The sequence below is a fragment of the Hylobates moloch genome, unplaced genomic scaffold, assembly GCF_009828535.3.
Source record: "Hylobates moloch isolate HMO894 unplaced genomic scaffold, HMol_V3 SCAFFOLD_15, whole genome shotgun sequence".
In the NCBI taxonomy this organism is placed as follows: domain Eukaryota; kingdom Metazoa; phylum Chordata; class Mammalia; order Primates; family Hylobatidae; genus Hylobates; species Hylobates moloch.
In genome coordinates this window covers 86,454,148-86,459,745 of record NW_026652290.1, presented here as the reverse complement: position 1 = coordinate 86,459,745, position 5,598 = coordinate 86,454,148, and positions in this window count along the sequence as shown.

The window sequence follows — 5,598 nt, the reverse complement described above, 5'->3', positions numbered from 1 at the left end:
ATATATTTATATATAAATATATATTATCTATATATATTTATATATAAATATATATTATCTATATATATTTATATATAAGTATATATTATCTATATATATTTATATATAAGTATATATTATCTATATATATTTATATATAAGTATATATTATCTATATATATTTATAAAATATGTAGCACTACTAGAAGTATACCAAATAAACATTTTGGCATAAGGTCAATAAATTGAAATCAATATTTAGTTGAGGAGAAAATGAATATCAACATCAAAGAATGGTTTCTGGGGTACAAGAAAAAACCTGAAATTATGGCCGGGTACGGTGGCTCACGCCTGTAATCCCAGCACTTTGGGAGGCCAAGGCAGGTGAATCACCTGAGGTCAAGAGTTCAAGACCAGCCTGGCCAACATGGCGAAACCCCGTCTTTACTAAAAATACAAAAAAATTAGCCAGGCACGGTGGTGGGCGCCTGTAATCCCAGCTACTCAAGAGGCTGAGGCAGGAGAATCATTTGAACCCAGGAGGCAGAGGCTACAGTGAGCTGAGATCACACCATAGCACTCCAGCCTGGGCAATGGAGTGAGACTCCATCTCAAAAAAAAAACAAAAAAAAAACCAAAAAAAGAAGAAACCTGAAATTATATTTAAAACATCGATGACTATTGTATTATTAATTTTAGTAGTAATTACATCATAACACATGAACAACTATTTCTTTAGCACTGTCAGATGCTGTGTTGCTCTCATAGTCACTGATCTGCCCATGTGTGATACCAAAAAGACACTCCCTTGCACCTGAGGTCAATTGAGGAGCAAGATATTTGGGGGTCATCTAATTTTTCTCTAACACTTTTTTCTTTTCTTTATATATTTTATATTTTTTATTAGGTTTGAATCAAAAACTGATTTGTTATAGATGTTGTACATGAATTTGGAGTTTTTTCTTGGTGAAATTTTGAGATGACAAAATTAATATTCTACTTTAAATATATCCTCACAAAGCCCAAGCGCCGTGGCTCACGCCTGTAATCAGCACTTTGGGAAGCTGAGGCAGGCAGATCACTTGAGGTCAGGAGTTCGAGACCAGCCTGACCAACATGGTGAAACCCCGTCTCTACTAAAAATACAAAAATTGGCTGGGCATGGTGGCAGCTGCCTGTGATCTCAGCTAGTCAGAAGGCTGAGGATGGAGAATTCCTTGAACCTGGGAGGCGGAGGTTGCAAGGAGCCAAGACTGGGCCACTGTGCTGCATGCTGGATGGAGTGAGACTCAGTCTCAAAACAAACAAACAAACAAACAAAAAAAGTATCCTCATAAAGAGAAAAGAGGCCAGGTGCAGTGGCTCATGCTTCCAATCCTAGCACTTGGGGATGAGGTGGGCGGATCACTTGGGGTCAAGAGTTTGAGACCAGGCTGACCAACATGGTGAAACCCTGTCTCTACTAAAACTATAAAAATTAGCCGGGTGTGATGGCACAAGTCTGTAGTCCCAGCTGCTTGGGGGGCTGAGGCCTGAGAATTGCTTGAGCCCGGAAGGTGGAGGTTGCAGCGAGCCAAGACTGTGCCATTACACTCCAGCCTGGGTGACAGAGCAAGACTCTGTCTCAAAAAAATAAGTAAATAGGCTGGGCGCGGTGGCTCACACCTGTAATCCCAGCACTTTGGGAGGCCGAGGTGGGCGGACCATGAGGTCAGGAGATCGAGACCATCCTGGCTAACACGGTGAAACCCCATCTCTACTAAAAATACAAAAAAGTAGCCAGGCATGGTGGCGGGCACCTGTAGTCCAAGCTACTCGGGAGGCTAAGGCAGGAAAATGGCGTGAACCCAGGAGGCGGAGTTGACAATGAGCTGAGATCGCCAGCCTGGGCAACAGAGCAAGACTCCGTCTCAAAAAAAAAAAGTAAATAAATAAAATAAAAAAGAGAAAATAATTTCCAAATGACACTTTTTCTTGAACACTCATGATCTAAATGGAATTTAAAAGCTAAAAGTCCAATAGAGTTCTTAAAGATTATTGGTTTTGGCTACTAGTATACAAACAACTGTAAAATGATTGAAATTATAATATAATGTCTATTATTCTAACTTATATTATTATTTTTATAAGGAGTTATCAAGTCAATAAAAATCTACCGTTCTTCCTAAAATTGTCAACTAATACACTGTCAATATTTTTAACTATATTTCCCTATTTAACTATTGAAAAGTTCTTAATAATTTGTACATAAATTAACAGCTTTCAAAATAGTAATTATTGCATCATATTCCTCTTGCAATAATAAATATACATTTGTACTTCAACCTACTGAAAATCTCAACATACACAGGAATACAAAGATATTTTCACTACCAGTTACATCTAGTATATGCTTAACTATGTTTGAAAATGACTTTCCAGCTATTAACAATAAATTGAAATAACACGTCTTGTTTGTGTAATTGATACCATGGCCTAAATGACTATGATCTGCCTACACAGTCACATGATCATTGATTGGGCCTCCACCGCTGAACCAAGTGCCAGAAACTACACTGAAATAGGCATTCCGCTGTTTGGCTTTCTGAAACCCAAAGCTGAGGCAAGAATTGTAGTCCTTCCCTCATCTTGAAGTTTAAAATATGCAGAAACAACCTTATTTTGTTGAGGGAGCATATGAATATTTATCACAATTATAAAGATATGCCTGAAAATAGACATGAACCCAAGGCATAAATTTGATTCTTTTTGGGGAGAAGGTGGGGAATGCAATAGGGGAAAGATAAACAAAAGGGCCAATTGTGTTTGTAGTGTTTTTTGTTTGTTTTTTTTAAGACGGAGTCTCACTCTGTCACCCAGGCTGGAGCGCAGTGGCATGATCTTGGCTCACTGCACCGTCTGCCTCCCAGGTTCAAGTGATTCTCTTGCCTCAGCCTCCTGAGTAGCTGGAATTACAGGCGTGTGCCACTGCAGCTGGCTAATTTTTGTATATTTTGTAGAGATGGGGTTTCACCATGTTGGCCAGGCTGATCTTGAACTCCTGACCTCAAGTGGTCCCCCTGCCTCGGCCTCTCAAAGTGCTGGGATTACAGGCGTGAGCCACTGCACCTGGCCTGCAATATTTTATTTCTTAAGCAAAATTTGAAACTTGAATGTTAATTGTTCTCTATACTTTTTTTGCATGCCAAAACATTTTAATAGCAAAAGGATAAGAAAAATAGCAGCTAAGCAAAACCTGGGATTATTAAGAAGCCCATACATTCTAGAAGCCAGAAATATTACTTTCTCATTTATGAACTTTCTAATTTGGAAAAACTATCTGAAAATAGGGACTTTTCTTCAGAGATGAAGTTATTGGTTATTAAAGTGATGCTGACTACATTCACTCTGCCAGAGCCTAGTAAAGCAATCACTGTGACAATGGGTTTTGCAAAAGAGAAGATTTATTCCCAGGGCAGCCCAGCAAGGAGGTGGAAGAATAGTTCTCAAATCTGCCTCTCCAAAGATAAGGCTTAGGAATATTTATGGGTTAGAGAAGTGGGGTGGTCTAAGGCATGGGGAAAGGTGACTGGCAGTGGGGAAAAGGAAGTAATCACTGATCTGTGTAAGCATAGTCCAGGTTCGTGGCTCTTTACAGGATGCATGCTCAGAAAATAGTGGTGTTAGCATGATTTGAAGGTGGTGTTTTTGGCCCTCTGACATCAAAAGACCATATCTCATGCATTTGAACAGCTCCAATTGAAGGGGAGGTGGTCTCAACCGGTTTGAACAGAACAGGAGCTGCTCTCAAGTTCCTGACAAACAACTTAAGTAACTGTTACCATGATGACATATACATCAGAAATGTTATCAGTAAGGTAACCAGTGAAGGTTAAGTAATAGCATTTAGCAGCATGGCTTTTAGATATACAGGTAAAAAAATTAGCAAAAAGCAACCAACCAAAAGAAAGCCAGGGCAGGTTAAGTTTGGCAGACCTAATCCAATTAGCCCTTCAGTGTCGAAAGCATCCACTTAATGAGTGATTTATGTACATCTCAAAAAATAAGAAAAAGTTAACTTTATAGTCAATCATTTTATTTTATTTTATTTTATTTTATTTTTTTGATACCAAGTCTCGCTCTGTCTCCCAGGCTGGAGTGCAGTGGCGCGATCTTGGCTCTCTGCAAGCGCTGCCTCTTGGGTTCACGCCATTCTCCTGCCTCAGCCTCCCGAGTAGCTGGGACTACAGGCGCCCGGCACCATGCCCGGCTAATATTTCGTATTTTTAGTACAGACGGGGTTTCACTGTGTTAGCCAGGATGGTCTCGATCTTCTGACCTCGTGATCTGCCCACGTCAGCCTCCCAAAGTGCTGGGATTACAGGCGTGAGCCACTGCACTGGCCTTTATTTCATTATTTTATTTTTTTGAGACAGGGTCTTGCTCTGTTGACCAGGCTGGAGTGCAGTGGTGCAATATCTGCTCACTGCAACCTCCACCTCCTGGGTTCAAGTGATTCTCCTGGCTCAGCCTCCTGAGTAGCTGGGAATACAGGCGTGCCACCATGCCTGGCTAATGTTTGTATTTTTACTAGAGATGGGGTTTCGCCATGTTGGCCAGGCTGGTCTCGAACTCCTGGTCTCAAGTGATCCACCAACCTAGGCCTGCCAAAGTGCTAGGATTACAGGCGTGAGCCACCTCGTCCAGCCTACTGGGTCATTTTAAATAGCAAAGTAATACAAAATGTCTTTCTGCTACAGCAATCATAATCAAAGGCAAAAGAAAACAAATAGCTCAAAGAAAAAGAAACTTGGTAGTGTGTCCGAAATTGGTGACTTCTTGGTCTCACTGACTTCAAGAATGAAGCCGCAGACCCTCGCGATGAGTGTTACAGTTCTTAAAGATCGTGTGTCCGGAGCTCGTTCCTTCTGATGTTCTGACATGTTCAGAGTTTCTTCCTTCTGTTGGGTCTGTGGTCTCGCTGGCTTCAGGAGTGAAGCTGCAGAGCTTTGTGGTGAGTATTACAGCTCTTAAGGCGACGCGTCTGGAGTTGTTCATTCCTCCCGGTGGGTTCGTGGTCTTGCTGGCCTCAGAAGTGAAGCTGCAGACCTTCGCAGTGAGTGTTACGGCTCTTAAAGGCAGTGTGGACCCAAAGAGTGAGCAGCAGCAAAATTTATTGCAAAGAGCGAAAGAACAAAGCTCCCACAATGTGAAATGAACTGGAGCAAGTTGCCGCTGCTGGCTTGGGCAGCCTGCTTTTATTCCCTTATCTGACCCCACCCACATCCTGCTGATGGGTCCATTTTACAGAGAGCCGATTGGTCCATTTTACAGAGAGCTGATTGGTCCGTTTACAATCCTTTAGCTAGACACAAATGTTCTCCAAGTCCCCACTAGATTAGCTAGACACAGCACTGATTGGTGCGTTTACAAACCTTGAGCTAGACACAGAGTGCTGATTGGTGCATTTACAATCCTCCAGCTAGACATAAAAGTTCTACAAATCCCCACCCGACTGAAGAGCCTAGCTGGCTTCACCTAGTGGATCCGGCGCCAGGGCCGCGGGCACAGCTGCCTGCCAGTCCCGCGTCATGTGCCCACACTCATCAGCCCTTGGGTGGTTGATGGGACCTGGTGCTG